Source organism: Schistocerca piceifrons, chromosome 8, assembly GCF_021461385.2.
Source record: "Schistocerca piceifrons isolate TAMUIC-IGC-003096 chromosome 8, iqSchPice1.1, whole genome shotgun sequence".
In the NCBI taxonomy this organism is placed as follows: domain Eukaryota; kingdom Metazoa; phylum Arthropoda; class Insecta; order Orthoptera; family Acrididae; genus Schistocerca; species Schistocerca piceifrons.
In genome coordinates, this window is record NC_060145.1 from 145,847,645 (window position 1) to 145,868,652 (window position 21,008).

A 21,008-nucleotide genomic window follows, 5' to 3' on the forward strand; every position below is an offset into this window, starting at 1 on the left:
AGTAGAAGAGGAAATTATGGAGGAAAAGATAAGGATTCAGAAAGAACAATCTGATAAAAGGAAATAGGGTTTCTTTGGGTTTCGGTGCAAAACTTAAAAAAATAGATTACGAGATATTAAAATTCTGTAACATCTATCAAGGACCATACAAGACTACCAGTATTTTTTAGGTTTACACAAAGTCCAAGAAAGTATCTGGGAATCAGAGTGTGGTGGAATTGGAACAGTACAATGTAAGAGTCAAGAATTAACAAGACCTGATGGAAAGAACAGCCACTGCTCCAATCAACACAAACACTGGCGACAGAAAACTTAATAAACATTGTAGTTTGTCCTAAGGAGGTAGTGGCCAATTCTATACTTGAAAAATATTGTCTTCTGTAAGTTAGAATATCCATGAATTAATATTAATACTGTTGTGATAGTCGAACCACTGACTGGTGGGACATAAAACCACCACCCCAATCCACTGTGGAGATCTTAACCACTGATAAAGGGGAGATAATTAAAATTTCATGTTAAATTATCTTGTTCCACAAACCCAAAAACTTAATTCCTCTGTTTGTCGAAACTAAGATACAGGATTCGAATCAGCTGTAAGTGAGAGACTAATTTTACCACTATGTAGTAAGTGGCAGTGAGTGGACAGATTTACCAAGTGTGCTAGAGTAATAATACTAATGGGTAAGTGGATGCCTGAAAAGTGTTACCAAAAACTGAGGAAAACAAAATGTTTATCTTAATTATGATGTTACTCCAAATTATGAGGAGAAAGTTTTTTACATGTTAATGTTTAGTACTTGCTGGGTGTAATTAAAGTCCATTTGTCTTTCCAGTTTTTTGGGGTCTAATTAAAGCTGATACTTAATATCAAGTTTTATTTTCATTTTTAATGGTCTAGTCAACACAAGTTTTTTCTGAGATTATTTTATGATTAGATATATTTTTTCTGGGTTTAATTAACACCTGTGGTTTTTAATAATTTGTGTATAAAAGGTGCAAAGAAATTGTGTACATCTACATCTACATGGACACACTGCAAGTATTCACAAAGTAGTAATTTTGAAAATAGTGCATTGCTGGTAGGAAAATGTTGCAGCACAAAACTAGGTACAGGGCCTAAATACATTCCACCTTCCCAAGTTTTTATAACAGGATGGAGGAATGTGACGGTAAATAGTAATGTTTTGTGAGCAAAGAAAATTTTCCAAAAATTTCAGTGATGTTGAGCAATAAGATGTCTAGCGAGCAAAAATAGACATCTTAGTTTCTGGAGATGTCAACCAAGGCAAGGGGGGTAAGTGGCCCCACAACAAACAAGAAGCCTATCATTGGTGGAATGGTCATGAGGGAGTTTCAACTAGCATGTTTCTGAAGTGACATCAGCATACTTTAAATGTCAAATTTATACTGACAGACAGAGGAATGGGTGATTTCATTAATTTATTTAATTATTTATTTATTTCATTAACACTACAGAGTAACCCACCGCCTTAAAATGTAAGGTGGGTCAGATACTTCTGAATCTAACAGCAATGACTTCCCATTGTTACAATCTTACTGGTACACAGTTGTTAATGCTTTTTTAAAATAATATAAAGAACATAAAATATAAAGATTTCTCAGAGATTACAGCGAATTGAATGTTCAACAATTGTTTTGATTCCATATACTTTGTTACTACCTAGTTGATGAGAATATATTTTATATAATGCAAATTTAAAAGAAAAATAAAAAAAGGTAAATTGCAGTTTTTTCAAAGAAAATGCCTTTTCCATGCTGTATATAAAGTTTCGTATTTTAATTTATTCACCCAGACACATTTCACCTGTTTTACAAAGCATCTTCAGGGGGTGTCCTGAAATATTACACGATTCATTTTTTTACACATAGGTTATGGTTTCACATCAAGGTTATAGATTTAAAACAGTTCCTTAACATTTTTTTTAGGAAATGGAAAGGTACTTACAGGTAACTTTTAATTCACTGCATCTAAGCAAACTGCTTGCTTTTCCTCATCTGGCAACCAGGTGGACATCTTACAGTTCACTGTTTTCGTACACATCACTGTAACTGCCATCTTTTTAATACAGACATTCATTTGTTTTTCTAAGTATTACCAACTGTTTTGTATATACATAATAGAGGGAAACATTCCATGTGGGAAAAATATATCTAAAAACAAAGATGATGGAACTTACCACATGAAAGCGTTGGTATGTTGATACACACACAAACAAAAACACACACACACATTAAATTCAAGCTTTCGCAACCCACGGTTACTTCATCAGAAAAGAGGGAAGGAGAGGGAAAGACGTAAGGATGTGGGTTTTAAGGGAGAGGGTAAGGAGTCATTCCAATCCCGGGAGCGGAAAGACTTACCTTAGGGGGAGCTTGTGTCTGTATATGTGCGAATGGATGTGGGTGTGTGTGTGCGCGCGCTAGTGTATACCTGTCCTTTTTTCCCCTCTAAGGTAAGTCTTTCCGCTCCCGGGATTGGAATGACTTCTTACCCTCTCCCTTAAAACCCACATCCTTTCGTCTTTCCCTTATTTTGTGTGTATGTTTGTGATTGATTGTGTGTCTATCAACCTGCCAGCGCTTTCGTTTGGTAAGTCACATCATCTTTGTTTTTAGATATATTTTTCCCACGTGGATTGTTTGGGTTTCTGTCTATTATGCGATCAATCAGTGTAAACAGTGAGTTGCTGGTCATATTTACTTGGTCATTTAGTAGTTGTTTCTTTTCAGCCTTTGTTTTGTATATATGATAATTTTCCTGTAATGTTAGGAGATGTCTTTCATTATTTATTCTAATTATTTTCATATCATTTTCTCTTTAGTAGGTTTGTGGTTGTTTTCTCTCAAATGTTCTGCAAAAGTTAAGTGGCTCGTTCCATATTTCCATGCTCCGATATGTTGTGTGTACTGGGTGTCAAATGTTCCGCTGGTTTGTCCTATATATATTCCATGGCATGTGTTGCGCTTTAGTTGGTATATTCCTGATTTTTTATAGATATCTGTGTTTTTTTGTTATTTTTGGAATGTGCCTTTCGATTGAACTGTCTGTTTTGAATGCTATGTTTATCCCTTGTCTTTTGAAAATGTTTGTTATTTTATGTGTGAGTTTGTGCTTGTATGTCATTGTGTCCCATCTTGAGTCTTGTTTTTTGTTTTCCTGTATTCTTTGTGCCGTTATTGTTCTGTCACTGTTTGTGTAATGTTTTGTTGTACTGTTGTTTGTGGGTGTTTATGTACTGTGTTCACAGACTGTATTTGTTTTCTAATTTTTTTGTTTAATTTGGTGACTAGTTCCCTATTGTACCCGTTGTTTGTTGCTATTTGTGTGATGATGTCTAGTTCTTTCTGGTAATTTTCTGTGTTGAGTGGTACTGTGTTGAGTCTACGAAGCAAGTACCTGAGTGCTGATTGTTTCTGTGAGTGTGGGTGATCAGAAGTCTGATGTAGGATTGTGTCACTTGTTGTAGGTTTACACTAGATTTCAAAGCTATGCTGATTGTTTTCTTTTTTAATTGTTGTATCTAAAAAGTTTATTTGGTTGTTCTGTTCTTTTTCCATTGTGAATCTTATCTTTCTGTATATTGTGTTTATATCTGTATGCGACTGGTCAATTTTTGCCTGAGGTTCATCTATTAAACAAAGGATGTCATCCATGTATATGATCCAATAAAGTATATGTTGTAATTCTTTTTGATAACATTTTTGAAAATTAAGTTTTCTACATGGCTTATGAAAATGTTTGCTAGGGCACCTGATACTGGGGATCCCACTGATAACCCATTTCCTGTAAATAGTATCCATTATTGAAATGAAAGTAGTTCTGTTCAGTTATCAGTTCCAGCAACTTGTGTATTTCTAAGATGTGTTCATCTGGTAGCTGGCTTTTGTCCATGTTTTGCTCTATGATATTTATTGTTTCTGCTATTGGCATGCTAGAGTACATGTTTTCTATGTCAAAAGAGAGTAGATTAGCTGTATCTGGGATTTTTACTTCTTTTATAAGTTGTATTAACTGTGACGTGTTCCTCACAGTTCTGTCATCTTCTATTTTATAAGTCTGTTAGTAATTTCAACATGTGTCCTGCAAGTTTGTAAGTGGGTGCTTTTTCCAAGTTTACAATTAGTCTTACTGGGATTTTTGGTTGGCATTGGAGGATGGGTGCTGAAGGATTGTTCTGTATTAATTTACCTTTTTCTCTGTCATCCAGTGTGTAGTCTATATTTTTTAACCTATCTTTACCTTGATCTGAAATCTGTCTGTTGGGTCTGATTTCGATTTTTTAATATTATTTTGTGAAATGAACTCTTGTGTTTTGTCAATGTATTGCTGATTGGGAATAGGAACTACTGTATTTACTTTGTCTGCTTTAGTAATAATGATGTTTTCATTTTGGAGTTTCTTTCTGAATTTTTCGAGCGTTTCGGATTCCGTGTTTTTACTGTTTCTGTCAGTCTGCTTTTTTGTATCTGTAATAATTTTATGTATTTCTTTTTTTATCAATTTCCCTGTTAGCCCAGTGTTTGCATTGATGTTTTCACTTTTCTCCTTTTGCTTTAGAATGGCTTCTGATTGTATTATGAGGTATTCTTCATCTACTTTTGTATTTATGTTGTATTTCAGTCCTTTTTCTAAGAGTTCTTTTTCTTCACTGTTTAATAGTGTGTCTGTGAGATTTATCAACCGTGGATAAAATTGGTGTGTGTGTGTTTAGGTTGTTTATTGTTTATGTTTATGTTTCTGTTTCTTTGTTGTGTTTGTTGTCTCATGAGTTGGGTTACCTTTTTCTTATGTTTTTCTTCAATTTCTTTCAAGACAGTGTGTGTAACTTTCAACCTTTTTGACCAGATCAGAAAAAACAGCAGGATTGTTAATGTTATTTGCAAATTGTACATGTGTTTTATATAGTTTTCGAGATAAAGTTTGTTTTTTCAAGTGTAGTGCTTTGATTTCGTATTTTAGCCAAACTTTCTGAGCTGTTTCTTTCACTTTTTTTTAGCACTAGACAAACTGTTTTTAATCTTTACATTGACGTAGTTAGGTACAAGGTTATTGGATTGACAAATATTGTTGCACTTTGTGTGTTCCATGGTTTTATGGATGCTGAGATGTAGTCTTCTGAATCTGTGGTAGAGGCCAACTGGAAATGCCTGGCAGGGCTTATATAACACGTTTCTTGTAGTGGCCAATATACAGCTGCTGCAAAAATAGCAACAAACAACGGGTACAGTAGGGAACTAGTCACCAAATTAAATAAAACATTAAAAAACAAATTCAGTCTGTGAACACAGTACATAAACACCCACAAACAACAGTACAACAAAACACTACACAAACAGGCACAAACAGTGACAGAACAATAACGACACAAAGAATACAGGAAAACAAAAAACAAGATTCAAGATGGGACACAATGACATACAAGCATAAACTCACACATAAAATAACAAACATTTTCAAAAGACAAGGGATAAACATAGCATTCAAATCAGACAGTTCAATCTAAAGGCAAATTCCAAAAATAACAAAAAACACAGATATCTACGAAAAAGCAGGAATATACCAACTACAATGCAACCCATGTCATGAAAGGTATGTAGGAAAAACCAGCGGAACATTTGACACCCGGTACAAAGAACATATCAGAGCATGGAAATATGGAACGAGCCACTCAACTTTTGCAGAACATTTGAGAGAAAACAACCACAAACCTACTAAAGAGAAAATGATATGACAATAATTAGAATAAATAATGAAAGACATCTCCTAACATTACAGGAAAATTATTATATATACAAAACAAAGGCTGAAAAGAAACAACTACTAAATAACCAAGTAAATATGATTAACAACTCACCTACTGATTGATCATATAATAGACGGAAACCCCAACAAATGATTACACATCTGATTCCTCTCATAATTATTATTATTATTATTATTATTATTATTATTAAAAAAATATATCTCTCTTCCTCTCTAATACACACATATATAAATTCACAAAACAGTTGGCAATACTTAGAAAAACAAATGAATGTCTGTATTAAGAAGATGGCAGTTACAGTGATGTGCAACGAAAACAGTGAACTAAAAGTGAACTGTATGATGTCCGCCTGGTTGCCAGATGAGGAAAAGCAAGCAGTTTGTTTAGATGCAGTGAATTAAAAATTACCTGTAAGTACCTTTCCATTTCATAAAAAAACGTTAAGGAACTGTTTTTAAATCTAGAACCTAGATGTGAAACCATAACCTATGTGTAAAAAGGACAAATCATGTATTATTTCAGGACACCACTCAAGATGCCTTGTAAAAAGAGCAAAATGCGTCTGGGAGAATAAATTAAAATACAAAATTTTATGTGCAGCATGCAAAGGCATTTTTTAAAAAAAAGAACTGCAATTTATATACAGCTGCTGCGAAAATAGCCACTACAAGAAACGTGTTTAAAAAAAAGTAATACAATGAGTGTGGTGAAAATAATTTGCAGTAGGTAGAGGGAAGTGATATGCTGTATTTGGATGTGTAATATAGTCTAAGTAGCCTGTTGATTGATAATGGCCCATTTCTACCTATTTCAGATGAGAAGGTCTCAGTACAACCTCGAGCTATTCTAATCTGAAATGGTTTGTGCTAATGTATGTTTACACAGTTTATACACATTAAATACTGATTGAACACTTCATACATGGAATACATGAATTTTAGCTTTACATGAGAAACACACTTATGTTTGTAATTTGTTAGTAGAAATAGAATATAGTTCGTTGCTACTTGAATGCATTATTCCTTAAATAACTTAATACATTACTGATATATAAAATTCAATGATTGTAGCTTTGCATAGAAAAGAGAATACAATACGATGCACAATGCTTGTGTGCATTATACTTTAAACACTATGCAGTATGTCCTTGGGGAGGAGGAGCCTCGGAATGAAAGTTCTTCGAGCCTTCTCCTCCCAAGCAACATTACCTTATTACTACAGTCTTAGTATGTGGTGCCGGTGTTTATTTGTTTTATGATTGTTGTGTTGTTTGTGACTGCGTTGTGGTGTGGAACATCATGCATTGTTGGTTTTGGTCCCTTACATGTTGATCCCTTCTGAGTCATGTTCACTTAGTGTTCCTTCCTTGGTTTCGGAATCTGTGGTTCTGGTTACGTCCTCCCATGTGGTTTGTTCTGTTCGTGCTTTGTCTATGTCTCCTCCCATATGGGTTTTGGTGCTTGTGTTCTTCGTGCAGAGAGTTCGATGCAATATTGGCTATGCTATTTATTGTGTTCCTGTCATCGGGATTATGTATTATTCTGGCAATGTCATTGTCATTCTGTATAGATCTCACTAGTGCTAGAGTGTTGCACACAGTGTGACATGTTCTGGTGTCCCAGTTTCTCCGCATATGAATACTTCATCATTAGTTAGTCCCATAGGATTTAAATGTACCGAATACAGCCCGTGGCCTGTCAGGAAATGGACCATCCCCTGGCTTGGGCCAACATGTAGTCTTTTATATACATCAGGAAACAAAGTGTGTACTCAGCATCCCTTGTTGGATGCATCCTACCTTCTCTACCATGTTTGAGTCTGCCACTGTTTCATCTGTGTTTTGTTCATAATGTTGGTTTCTGTAATTTCGGTGACTTTATTGAGCCTGTCCCTCTTAAGCCAGTAAAGTGCAGCTCTAGAACGTATTGTTATGTCTACAAGATAGTTCCCCATCACAACGCAAAGTGCCTCTAGTGATGTGGTGGTGAAGGCTCCGCTCATTATCAGGAGTACACTACATTGACCTCATCTTGCAATTGTCTTGTTAGTCTGTATGTTCAGTCAAAGCTCAAGCACTTGCAGCAAAGAAAGTGACGGATTCAAATATCGCAATGTGGTACGTCCTTATTGTCTTAATAGGTAATTTGTACTGAGTTGTGTTTAGTCTTGTTAGTCTGTGCATAATTTTGGAGGCTTTTTCAATTGTCAATTTTACATGATGGGTGAAAGTCTGGTTTTTCCTCCGAGATGTGTGTGGCTTGCTTCCTCTGTATGCTTGCATTGTCTAATTTTAGAATTGGATTCCTCTGTAGTGTCCCTCTGAGCAGTTTTGTTGGGAGCTATTTTTAATTTATTTTCTTTGCACCAACTGTTAGTTTTCTGAAGGAGTTGCGTGCCTTTTGTCTCTAGTGCTGCTCTCGAGTTGACTGACACCGCTATGTATTATTCTGCGTAAGCCACCACACCTCTTACCCTGTCGTCACTGTCCAGGGTGTTCAGCAAGGGCTCGATTGCAATGTCCCAGACAAAATTGAGCCCTGTGGACATCCCTTTGTTATTCACTTGATAATCTTCCGTGTACCTGCCCTCCACTCCGCCACTCTGCCTCTGCAGTAGTCGAGGAGGCTATTGTAGAGAGAAGCTGATAGCCTCATTTCCCTTAACCTGGCAAGTTGTCAAAAGGCCCGGCTATGTCGATTAGTATGGCGGCCACATATTTGTCGCTGATGCTATTTGTAACTGCCCGTGCTTGGTTAACGGCGTCTTCTATAAACTACCTTCCCTGAAACTCTTGCAATTTCCTGATTATTACTACATTAGCAGTTTTCCAGAGGTTTGGAATTCCGTCTGTTAGTAGTGCCTTGCTGAACATACTAGTAAGAAAAGGTGTGATTTGTGTTACTGTTTGTTTTAATGTTTCTGAAAGTATTTTGTCTGGGCTGGGTGCTTTTTGGTTTTTAAGCCTGCTGAATGCCGTCATGACTACTTCTTTCGTGAATGGTATGGTTACACTGTCACTGATGTATGGTTGCCTCATGCGCTCTGTTAGGTCAGCATGGAGTCGCTCGTCTTGTGTGGGGTCGTCATCTGCGAGGAGCCTGTTCAGAAGATATTCTGCTGTGCTTCTCCATTCTCTGGTCATTGTGCCATCAGCTTGTTTTAGTGTTGACAGAACTGTCGGTGTCTTAACTCGTTCTGTTTCTATCGTGAATGATTGTCCCCAGATGTCATTCTGTAGCTGTGTTTTTACAAAATTGGTCCAGTAGTCTTGCCTTGTCGTCTTTAGTTGTTTTTGGTATTTCTGTTTACCTTCTTTAGTCTTACCAGATCTGTCGATCAACATTGTTTCTATGGCCAATGCGGAGCTGGCAGAGGGCAACTGATTCCCTGCAAGAGGCCTGCATCGAAGCCTTCCACACATTCATAGTCTCCTTAATGACACGCAGTTTGTAGTGGGTGTTGTTATGCCATTCCGTCTCCCAAAGCCGGAAAACCCAGCAGTGTAAGACAGAACACAGGTCAGCTTCGGAGATACCTATCTCCAGATGCGGTTTCCGCGTTGCTTGTTTGGCCAGCCTGTCAGCAAGTTCGTTGCCGGGGATCCCAACATGCCATGGGGTCCACACGAACACCACAGAATGGCGCGACTTTTCCAGAAAATAGATGGACTCCTGAATGGATGCTACAAGAGGGTGGCGAGGGTAGCACTGATCTATAGCTTGTAGGCTGCTCAATGAGTTAGTACACAGGAGAAATGACTCGCCAAGGCATGAGCGGATGTACTCAAGAGCACGAGATATGGCTGCCAGCTCTGCAGTGAAAACACTGCAGCCAACTGGCAAGGAGTGCTGCTTAATATGTCCTCCATGAACAAATGCGAACCTTATGTGACCATCAGCCATTGAGCCATTAGTGTAAGCCACTTCAGAGCACCAGAAAACGTCAAAAATCGAGAGGAAGTGACAGCGGAGAGCGGCGGGATTAACAGAGTCCTTAGAGCCATGCAAAAGGTCCAGACAAAGCAGCGGCTGAGGCGTACACCACGGAGGTGTATGTGAATGGACCTCGTGGAGAGGTTGTAAAGGTAAGAACTCCAGTTTGGAGAGATCGGACTGCACATGAACCGCAATTGTTAGCCCCAATCTGAGCCACCGATGCGGGAGATCGACCACCGCAGGCCGGAAAATGAGAAGGTAATTCGGATGCTCAGGGGAAATATGAATGTGTGCAGCAAAAACTTGCGAGCAGTTGCGCACGTCTGATCTGCAGTGGAGGGACACTAGCCTCCTCCAGTACACTGGTCACAGGACTTGTCCTAAAAGCTCCTGTCGCTAATCGAACCCCACAATGGTGCACAGGGTCGAGTAAATGCAATGCTGAAGGCGCTGCCAAACCATAAAACGCACTCCCATACTCAATTTGGGATTGGGCAATGGATCTGTAGAGCTGCAGCAGCATAGAGCGATCTGCACCCCAATTGGTGTTGCTCGGCAATGGAGGGCACTGAGGTGCTGCCAGCACTTCTGCTTAAGCTGACAAAGATGAGGAAGCCAAGTCAATTGAGTGTCGAAAACCAGTCCTAGGAATTGATACGTCTCCACTACAGTGAGTGGATCATCATCAAGGTAAAGTGCGAGTTCCAGACGCCGACAGAAGTGCATGACACACGACCTTGCAACTGAAAACTGGAAGCCGTGGGCTACAGCCCATGACTGCACTTTGTGGATGGCTCCCTGGAAGCGCCGCTCAGCAACAACAGTACTGGAGCAGCAGTACAAAATGCAGAAGTCGTCTGCATACAGAGAAGGTGAGACAGAGGGGCCAACAGCTCCTGCTAGACCGTTAATGACCACTAAAAATAGAGAGACACTCAATACAGAGCCCTGCAGGACTCCATTTTCCTGGATATGGATGGAACTATTGGTGTCACCAACTTGGACACGGAAAGTACGCAGCAATAGAAAGTTTTGGATAAAAATCAGGAATGGTCCCAGAGACCCAACTCACACAATGTGGGAAGGATATGATGTCTCCAAGTCGTGCCATATGCTTTACGTAAGGCAAAAAAGATGCCAATCAGGTGTTGCCGTCTGGAAAAGATTATTTGGATGGCAGACTTGATGGACACAAGATTATCAGTGGTTGAGCGATTCTGGCGGAAGCCGCCCTGACATGGAGCCAGCAAGCTACATGACTCCAGGACCCAACCCAACGGCCGACATACCGTACATTCCAGTAGCTTACAAAGAATGTTGAGGCTGATAGCTATCCACATCAAGCTGGTTTTTACCGTGTTTGAGGACCAGAACGATGGTGCTCTTCTGCCATTGCGATGGAAAGACGCCATCACACCAGATCCAGTTGAAGATGATGAAAAGATGTCACTTGTAGTCAGGTGAGAGATGTTTAATCATCTGGCTGTGGATGCGATCAGGCCCAGCAACTGTGTCGGGGCAATGTGCAAGGAAACTGAGGAGCTCCCACTCTGTAAATGGGGCATTATAGCATTCACTGCAGTGTGTAGTGAATGAGAGGACGTTCCCTTCCAGCCGCCAATTGAGTGTGCGAAAGGCTGGGGGGTAATTCTCTGATGCAGAGGCTTGAGCAAAGTGCTCGGCAATCGCATTTGTGTCGGTACATAACTCGCCATTTATGGTAACAATGGGGTCAGCTGTTGGGGCCTGGTACCAGAAAAGACGTTTGACCTTTGCCTATACTTGGGCACACAATGGTGGAGACGTATCTCTCCCAACACTCCTACTTCAGTTGTTTGATAAGGTAGTGAACACGGGCAGGGAACCGTTTAGAGGATGTCAAGTGCTTCAGGGGAGGGAGCTGCTTATGCCGCTGTAGAGCTCTCCGACACGACTTAATTGCTTCAGCGACTACCAGCGACCACTAAGGGACTGCCTTACGCCTCGGGCACCCTAAAGAGCGAGGGTTTCTGCAGCAGAAACAATTGTGCTAGCCACCTGCTCAACCATCACATTGATGTTACCGTGTGGGGAGATTCAGCAGCGACAGCAGAGGTGAAAGTTCCCCAGTCCGCCTTGTTCAAAGCCCACCTGGGCAGGCCCCCGTGTGCCTGACACTGGGGCAGTGACAGGAAGATGGGGAAGTGGTCTCTACCACACAGGTCATCATGTGCACCCCAGTAGATAGACGGGAGAAGTACTGGGCTGCAAATGATAAATGAATGGCCGAGTAACTACCTCGAGCCACACTGAAATGTGTGGTGGCCCCAGTATTTAAGAGGCAGAGGTTGAATTGGGACAGTCAAGTTTCGACATCTCTGCCTCGGCCAGTAAGCATGGGACCACCCCACAAGGGGTTATGGGCATTAAAATCTCCCAGAAGTAGGAAAGGTTTAGGGAGTTGATCAATCAGTAGAGCTAATACATTCGGGGTACTGCACCATCTGGAGGAAGATATACATTGCAGACAGTTATTTCCTGTGTCGTCCTTATTCTGACAGCCACAGCTTCAAGAGGGGTTTGAAGGGGCACTGTTCACTACAGACCAAGTTTAGGACATAAACGCAAACTCCACCTGACACTTGATTGTAGTCGCTACGGTTCCTGTAATATCCCTTATAGCCGCGGAGGGCAGGGGTCAGCATTGCTGGGAACCAGGTTTCCTGGAGGACAATGATAGCAGGTGTAAAGCTGAACAGTTGACGTAGCTCAGACAGGCGGTGGAAAAAACCGCCTCAATTCCACTGGAGGACGACATTGTGAGACTAGGAAGACATGGAACATTCAATGAGGCGGTCTATGCTTCAGAACCACCTGCTGCCACCGATTTATTGCCTGAGCAGTCTATATCCATTGTGTCTGAGGGTCTGGCGAGATATAGGTCCTCAGCGGATGCCAAAATCTCCACCCCATCCTCAGCTGCAGAGCTTGTAGGTAGTGGTGGTGTGTGTGCCACTGAAATTTCCTTCGTCTAAGGGGTTTTCTTTTTGGATATCTCTCCCTGTTCCTGGGGTGTCCTTGGGTTTCTTGGGCTGGGAGGACTTCACTGGCTCTGTCTCCGGGACTGAGGATAAGCGTGAAGCCCTATGACCAGCTGCTTTTAGGCTCTACAGCCACTGGCGGGTGTCATCTTTCCCACTAGAAGAAACCTGGGAAGGGAATGACCCAAGGGACCCCTTCCTAGTGAGAGAAGATGAAGACTTATGCTTCTCCAGTTTAAAAGTGGAGACGGTTGTTGCCAATGGTTGGGGGGGGGGGGGGGGGGTTTGCTCCCGAAGTAGGTGGTGCAGGGAGGGAAATGCCCCTCACATCAAGGGGGCAGGTGTCGTCTTCCGGCTCTGAGATGTGACCTGGGTTTACGGAGCTGATGGTGAAGAACTCTTGTAGCGGCGGCATAAAACGATGTCATACACACAGAATGCAGGCGTTCAAATTTCCTCTTAGCCTCAGTGTAGGTCAGTCTATCCAGGGTCTTGTACTCCATGATTCTCCTTTCTTTCTGGAGAATCCTGCAGTCAGCTGAGCAAGGTGAAAGGTGCTCTCTGCAGTTGACACAGATGGGAGGCGGGGCACATGAAGTATTGGGATGTGATAGGCGTCCGCAATCTCGACATGTGGCGCTGGAAGTACAGCGGGAAGACATATGGTTGAACTTCCAGTACTTAAAGCACCACATCGGGGGAGGGATATAGGGATTTACATCACACCGGTAGACCATCACCTTCTCGGGCAATGTATCACCCTCCAAGGCCAAGATGTAGGCACCGGTGGCAACCTGATTATCCTTCAGACCCCAGTACATGCCAGACGAAATGTACACCTCGCCGCTCTAAATTGGCGCACAGCTCATCGTCGAGCAGCAAAAGAAAGTCTCTGTGAAATACGATACTCTGGACCATATTTAAGCTCTTATGGGGCCTGATGGTTACAGAAACATCACCCAGCTTGTCACAAGTGAGTAACTCCTGTGACTGGGCAGAGGATGCTATTTAGATCAAGACTGAAACAGATCTCATATTGGATACGCCCTACGCCTCCCCAAACTTGTCCTCTGAATGCTCAACAAAAAACTGAGACTTCATTGTCATGAAAGATTCCCCATCAGCTCTCGAACTTACATGATACCCGGGCAAATAAGATCCTCTGCCATCCTTAGACTGACATCTCCCATGGTGTGGCCAGTGAGGAGAATGATTTGGGGTCGTACTTTTGTGCATCGAATGGAGCTCATGATCACTTAGAGACTGCTGGTGTTTCACCACCAGCAAGAGATGATGGACTAAGCTTCATCGTGTGTTATCCGCCCTGATGCCAACCACTCTGAGCAGTGGGCCTCCCCACGGGTGCCACCCAGCCACAGCAAAGCCCACCTGGCAGGATGGCCATTGCCGAGAGTCCCAATGCCCCAGGGAGATGGGCATCTACCCCTTGGCATACCTGGGGAGTTAACGGCGTAGGCATCAGCAGAGAGACCCCCCGAGTGGTAAGGGGGCTACAACCAACAGGGTACATGGCAGCCCCGCCACAACGGACTGGCTACCGTGCTGCACGTCAGGTGTAAAGAAGTCCATGGTCATCGTTGACACAGAAAGCGACACTGCATAGTGCATGATGGAAAACGCACCCAAGAAGCTGTCCTCGCCCAAGAAATGGAGAATGGGCAGAACAGCAATGCGACGACGAGAAAGTGGGCTAAAGATCTCAATGCATGACGGACACGCGGCACGTTGTAAGGCGCCATTCCCCAGTTGGCTCGCTCTTCAGGAAAATTTTGAAGAATGGAGGTAAAACCCTACAGGGGACCATCACATAAAGGCCAAAACGTGTGAAACTCCTTTTAGTCGCCTCATACGACAGGCAGGAATACCTCGGACCTATTCTAACCTCGAACTCACAGGTGGGCGTGGGGGGGGGGGGGGGGGGGGGGCTTTCGTTTGTTGAATGTGTTCCTGCACTTTGCTTTTTGGTTTTGCAATCGGACCAGCAGCCACACCTGGTGCAAATGAGAGTGAGAGGAGTTTATTTTCTCACATTAGTCTCTGATTTTCGGATTTGAGTTTCGCTATTTCTTGTTCCAGGCACAGAATGCTTTCCTGGGCATCTCGTGCATTTTCAACTGCTAGTTCTTTACCAAGTCTGACGTTTTCAGTTCTGAGCTCTTCATTTTGTCCATAAAGCCTTGCTTGACCTAGTGCTAGTGCCCAGATTTTCTCTCTAACCTGCAATGTAATTGTGGTTGATGCCCTTTTTTGTTTTAGTTCATTCTGGAACTCTGCTAAGGTCTCATCTACAGTGCTTATCAGTATAGTTTCCATTTTCTTTCTTTTGGGAATTAACTATTCGCTGGATACCACTAGTTTCATTGCCCCCGTGCTCCTGCCCGTTGGAGTTGCATCACTGTTTCAACATCCTCCAACTGATCTGTAGATCACATTGATTCTGGGAGGACGTTCAGCATTTTCGAAAGTAGCAGTGGCTGCCGCCAGTGTGAACCAGGTTGTATGCTCCAGTGTCCGCATATACTCGCGGACGTGGAACTTAACTTAGTCAACAGCTCATGCACACATCCCAAATGCTTCACAGAGTGAGGCAAAGAGCAAATGCACTGGATGAAATTTGCTGTACGGCAGCCGATTTCCAAATTCTTGATCCGTTGCGCATGCAGTTCATCTCTAAACCGAGTGCCACGAGTTCCGTTAAGCGCAATACCTGCAGCCAGCTTTCTGTAGACGGCATCCGCTGCTGTTTGGGACGCCTGATGCAATGAACAGCTGTGGCTCACAATATCAGCCTGCCACAACCCGGGCTGTCAGCACCGTTCGCGTCTGACGTCACTGCAACCCGCTGCACTCCGCGCCATCAGCAGAAAGCGCTAAGCATTGCAGCCCACAGAGAAGACAACAGCCTCCCGTTCTGCTGAAGAAACTTGCAACGTGCCACGCAAGAATACATTCACTATCATGGAAAAACGACCTCTCAAGGTCGAACTACAGTCTCCAAACTAGTCTTTAATGCGTAACATGATAGATTACACCTTTAGCTATCCACGCTGAAACTTGCACTGCACTCTGACCATTCTTTCCCACCACAAACGCGAAAACAAGTGGAGCACACCACACCACACCACTCAGTAGACACTAACAAAAAACTGCAAATACAGAAGGTAAATTATTTTCTGAACCAGTAGAAGGTTAAATATATTTTTAAAAAACAGGAGGCAGAAAAAAAATGACTAATGGGAATGCAAGAACTGCAGCATAGCTGGTACATGATGGGACTGCTTTCACAGGTGGCCCTGCCTCTGATATGATAGTAACAATCCTGTGAAAGTTGGGTGGATGTATCAGCCATGTTGCAACTGGTTGTCCCACAGGGGTGTGACTATATGGGAAGGGGGCTGTGTGGGTCTTTCAGATCGGTCAAGACATTTCAAAGGCTGGATGGGTTGCGGAAGGCCACTTTAGGAGGTGGTAAGGATTGTGGATAGGGCATCCCTCATTTCCAGGCATAATGATAGGACAGTCTACGCCCTGGGAAAGGACCTGGTTCCAATCTGGAATGATGGTGGATAATAAAGGCGGTGCTCCTTTGCACCTGGTTCTTACAGGTGGTGGGAGTATTAGGAGTGCGAGAGCAAATGGTGCGAGAAATCTGTCTGCGGACTAGGTTTGGGGGATAATGCCTAACTGTGAAGGTCTTAGTAAGACCTTCAGCATACTGGTCAAGAGAATTCTAATTGTTATAGATGTGTCACCCACTGGTGGCACTGATTTTTTGGTGTGGAAGGAATGATGGCTGTCAGAATGCAGATACTGTTGATAGTTAGTGGGGTTAATATGGATGTAAGTATGAATGGAGCCACCAGAGAGGTGGAGATCACAGTTGAACAAGGTAACACATTGGGCTGAGGAGGACCAAGTGAAGGAAATGGGAGAGAACGTATTGAGGCTGTAGGGAAATGAGAAAAGAGTGTCTTGGCTATGCGTCAAGATCATGAAGTTATCATCAACAAACCTCAACCAGACAAGCTTCCCAAAATCCCAGATGCTAACCTTATATCTGAGCATACATTGCTGCCAGACCCGCATGCTTCTGTAAACAACAGTATAAAATAAATCAAAGTGTGCCTGTGTGCAATAGAATTGGATAGCATGAACTGCAAGAAAAAGACAAGAGAGACTACATAAATAAGCTGTCACTTAAAGTGGATACAGAACTATTTAAGTTTTCGTAAAAATTATGTCCCCAAGGAATACAGCACACTTCATCCTGGAAGGACTTCTGACAGAATTGTTAATCTCATATTTAACTAAATTCCTTGTGATGATGTTAACACAAAAGCCTGTGTAACATGATTATTTCTCTATTTTGCTGAACTAGCATTAGGTTGATCATCAAGGATGGCTAAAGAGCCAAAATTTAGTAAGCTGCAGATATGCTAAGGGCCTGCGAAATTCTAATGATACAAGTTTTGTTGCTTATGGTAAACTTACTTCATATAAACAGAACAGTGACGGATTTAAAAATTTTGGCCCCTACACACTCCATATTATATGCTTTAAATAATAACATGTCTTAAATAATAACTATTACCCGATCACTTCACAGCTGCCATTTTGGGTGGGAGTGCTGTGAGCTGTTTCCGTACTCTGCTATTCGTTGTTCTGAAGGACAAGTCAGCGGTCTCGTCGCGCTCAATCAAAATGTAATATGGTTCCTGAACTGCTGAACTGTACTTTGTGTACGGCAGCTGATAAAACAAACTTAAAACTGCATTGTGTTACCGCACTCTTCTGTCGAAAGACAACAGACAAGAACACAAGGTAAATAATTTTTCTTTTATGGCCTAAAAATTCAGCGGAGCATGTAGGACACAATGGATTTTTGTTATACATTCACTTTTATTATGTCCTTTTACACAAAACCGTCGCAAATAAAAATAAAAACGTTGTGTTATGATCTAAAAATTGAAGCCAACATGTCACACATTAGAAATTAATAAGTACTTTTACAGAGATGCGTTCAAAATTTGAAATTAAACTCTCGTTTTATGAGAAAATACCTAGAATGTGTAGCAGATAAAAAAAAACACAGTCAGTATTAATACGTAAATCTATAGGAAAGTGTAAAAATGAAAATGAGATAGAGTTTTTGGTGTACGAACTAATAACTAAATACAGATGAACAAACACAGAACTGGATTTGCTATTACATAATTTTACAGACTAGGGTGGAAAAATCATATTTTATTTATAATCTAATACTTAACGTGTATAGGATTCGGGTCTGTGTAGCTAGATGCTGCATAGTAAGTGCACACAATACCTTTTATCCATGTAAGGGCTGAACAGTTTTGTATTGCAGCTGCTGCTCTCACCATAGCTCTTTCTAATGGTATTAGCATAGCTTTTACGTATTTATCAACAGAACTGAACTATGTTATTTATTAACACTTTTTCACCTGAGCGTACTCTCCAATAACGTATATTTTCTTACATTTCAAATCGCCAAGAATACGCATCAGTTGTAATATACTACAGTATGACTTGACAGTACAGCCCCGAGCGGCCTGGGTCATTCGGGTATTGTTTAGTATTCCCGGGCGCCTTCGGTCATGTCCGCACGTAAACTAGGTTTAGTTCTGCGTTCTGCCATCGGCAATCATAAAATAAACAGGTAGTATGTAGTTTGTAAATCCAATGAATGTGCTCCAAGTTATAATAAAGATCATATTATAATCTCAAATTTTTAAAACTAATATGAATAAACAAACTCGCCAATCAGCAGAGTTTGCTTCTGGGCTGACGGCAGTAAACTCGTTCATCATATCCTCACAGTTCACACGGTTATCAGTTAGGGGGTCGTCTTCGATGTGAAGAATGGAAAAGGCGTTCAATCTCTCCTCAGACAACGTAAAATGCACGAACGATTTCAGTCTTTTAAGAGCCAAAAACGAGCGTTTTGCTGAACAATTTTTAAGTGCCATACATAGAAATATTCTAAGAGCAATGTCAACATTCGGAAACACGGACTGTAACCTCTTTTTTCGTAAAAATTTACTCATTTCGACTGGTACATCATTAATCTCAGAAGATTTCAAAAGTTCCGCGAAATGTACACAGTCACTAGGAAAGGAAGGCTATAAATCTGTATTATATGATGCTTGAAGTTTTTCTGCACATTCGGCAATATCGTCATGTGAACTGTTCTTAAGGTTACTGAAAACTGTGAAGGAGTGCAACAGTGTTCTATAGCTTTCCTTCCTCCTCACTAATTCAGCGTACAAATTGTCAAGTACTGGGAGAAATGTTTCAACTCTAAATTTTTCCCTTCCAGTCAGAAAAACTTCTTCAGTCCGCTTCTTCATCATCATGAAGTATGCGTTTTCGTGATCTTTTATAGGTGCATTCATAGTCTAAATCAGTCACAATCTCCATGGGTTTATTTTCATAATAGCCAAACATATCATGAAGAGATGCAATAAAACGTACAAGTGATTCATATAATTCATGCACTATTTTAGTACCGTATCTCGCAGCTAAGGCAGAGGTAGCAGCTAACAGAGGTGATAACAAGACACTATACATCACAAGAAAACTATCAAATAAGAAGTTTAGGAGTGATATGCTAGTCAAGGACAAGCAAAGAAAACTATTCGCAAATTGAGAAGATCAAGTGCAGAGATGAAGAGAACATTTTGAGAACATTCTGAACCGCGAAAGTGTAACTCTGCTGAATGTGGATGGGGAAGGACTCCTACAAGATATGCCAATTAACATACCATATTTACTCGAATCCAAGCCGCACTTTTTTTCTGGTTTTTGTAATCCAAAAAACCGCCTGCGGCGGCTTAGAATCGAGTGCAAAGCACGCGGAAGTTCTGAAAAATGTTCGTGGGTGCCGCCACAACTTACTTCTGCTGTCAAATATATGTAGCGCTACACAGGCATGCTTTGTAGGCACGAAGATAAATACTGGCGCCAACACCTCTGCGTCAGGAATTTTTTTAAAAAAAGGTGGAAGACCAGCTTTTTTCTCCGTCCCGAGTTTCGACCACTGCATTTTCATACATTATCCAATGAAGTAAACACAAATTCCGTATTGTTCATCTTCGAATGTAGCAGCATTTCAATGTACTATGAAAATCTGACTGGCAAGACTGCTTAGAATGTTTTTCAATATGGCCAACTCTACATTCTGAATTTTTTTCCTATCTGTGAGAAGAGATGGTTGCTAATAGGAACTTTTATAAATTGTGAATCACATGCAGTATTCTCGTCACCATAAGAATAATACGAATATAAACATTTTGCCATGTTTGCTGCTATCTCATTTAAATCCTGTCTGCCTAATAAACTGCGAAACTAGAGTGAGACAACAGCAAACGCGGAACAATATACATATCATGTCATGTTTATAGTCGTATTATTCTTATGCTTAATAGTGATAAAGTCAGAAATGAAGCACGGCAATTGACTAGATTTTTAAATCTAAGATGACTAATTTCTGTGTAGAATGTAATGTACTAAAGAGGGTCCTGCAAAGATTTTCAAACGGGGAAAAATTTTCGATAAACTCTCGTTCAGAACATCATCTATCATACGCAGTCTATTATTTGATTCTTGTTGATCATTATCAAATAAAGCAGCAGTGTAAGTAACAACAAATGCAGTTTCTTGCCATTGTTTCGCTAATGAGATGATTCCTCTCTCTTTTTTTTATTGTAAGCAGCAGTAGCGCACAACAAAGCAAGCCATGCCGCGAGCGGCGACAGGCCATAAACACGCACTATCAGAATGTGACAAACAATGCATGACACAGTACAGTAATGCATTTTCAGCTTAGAGTGACGTAAACACCTATAACAAAGAAAACTGCGCTTATCAGATCAAAGAAAAATAAGCAATCAATTCAAACCAGACGAAGCACGTGGAAAAGGAAGGGTACCCGTATAAATATGGATGGAGCACCAGGTAAAGCTTAACTGCTAAGCTTACGACTCGAACCAAACTACTGTAGCTGTATCGTCATTCATTCGACCTAAATTGTGCCTCATATTACAACGGACCAACTTTTTGGAGATGCGGCCTATAACTTTTCTCTCCCCTTGAATTTCGAGACTCAAATTTCAGGTGCGGCTTAGATTCGGGAAAATTTTTTTTCCTCGATTTCGAGTCTCATTTTTCAGGTGCGGCTTAGATTTGAGTAAATACGGTAGATGAGCCATCAAGAGCCAAATCGCCAA

General features: G+C 41.3%; 1 long non-coding RNA gene across 1 annotated transcript; it reads left to right on the plus strand.

Annotated features, from left to right (window-relative positions):
• The first annotated feature begins 6,061 nt into the window (after positions 1–6,061).
• Positions 6,062–6,404, plus strand: LOC124711224. The gene is made up of 2 exons (XR_007005444.1): positions 6,062–6,199; positions 6,312–6,404. It is a non-coding gene; the product is annotated as an uncharacterized LOC124711224 (long non-coding RNA).
• Positions 6,405–21,008: the final 14,604 nt, after the last annotated feature.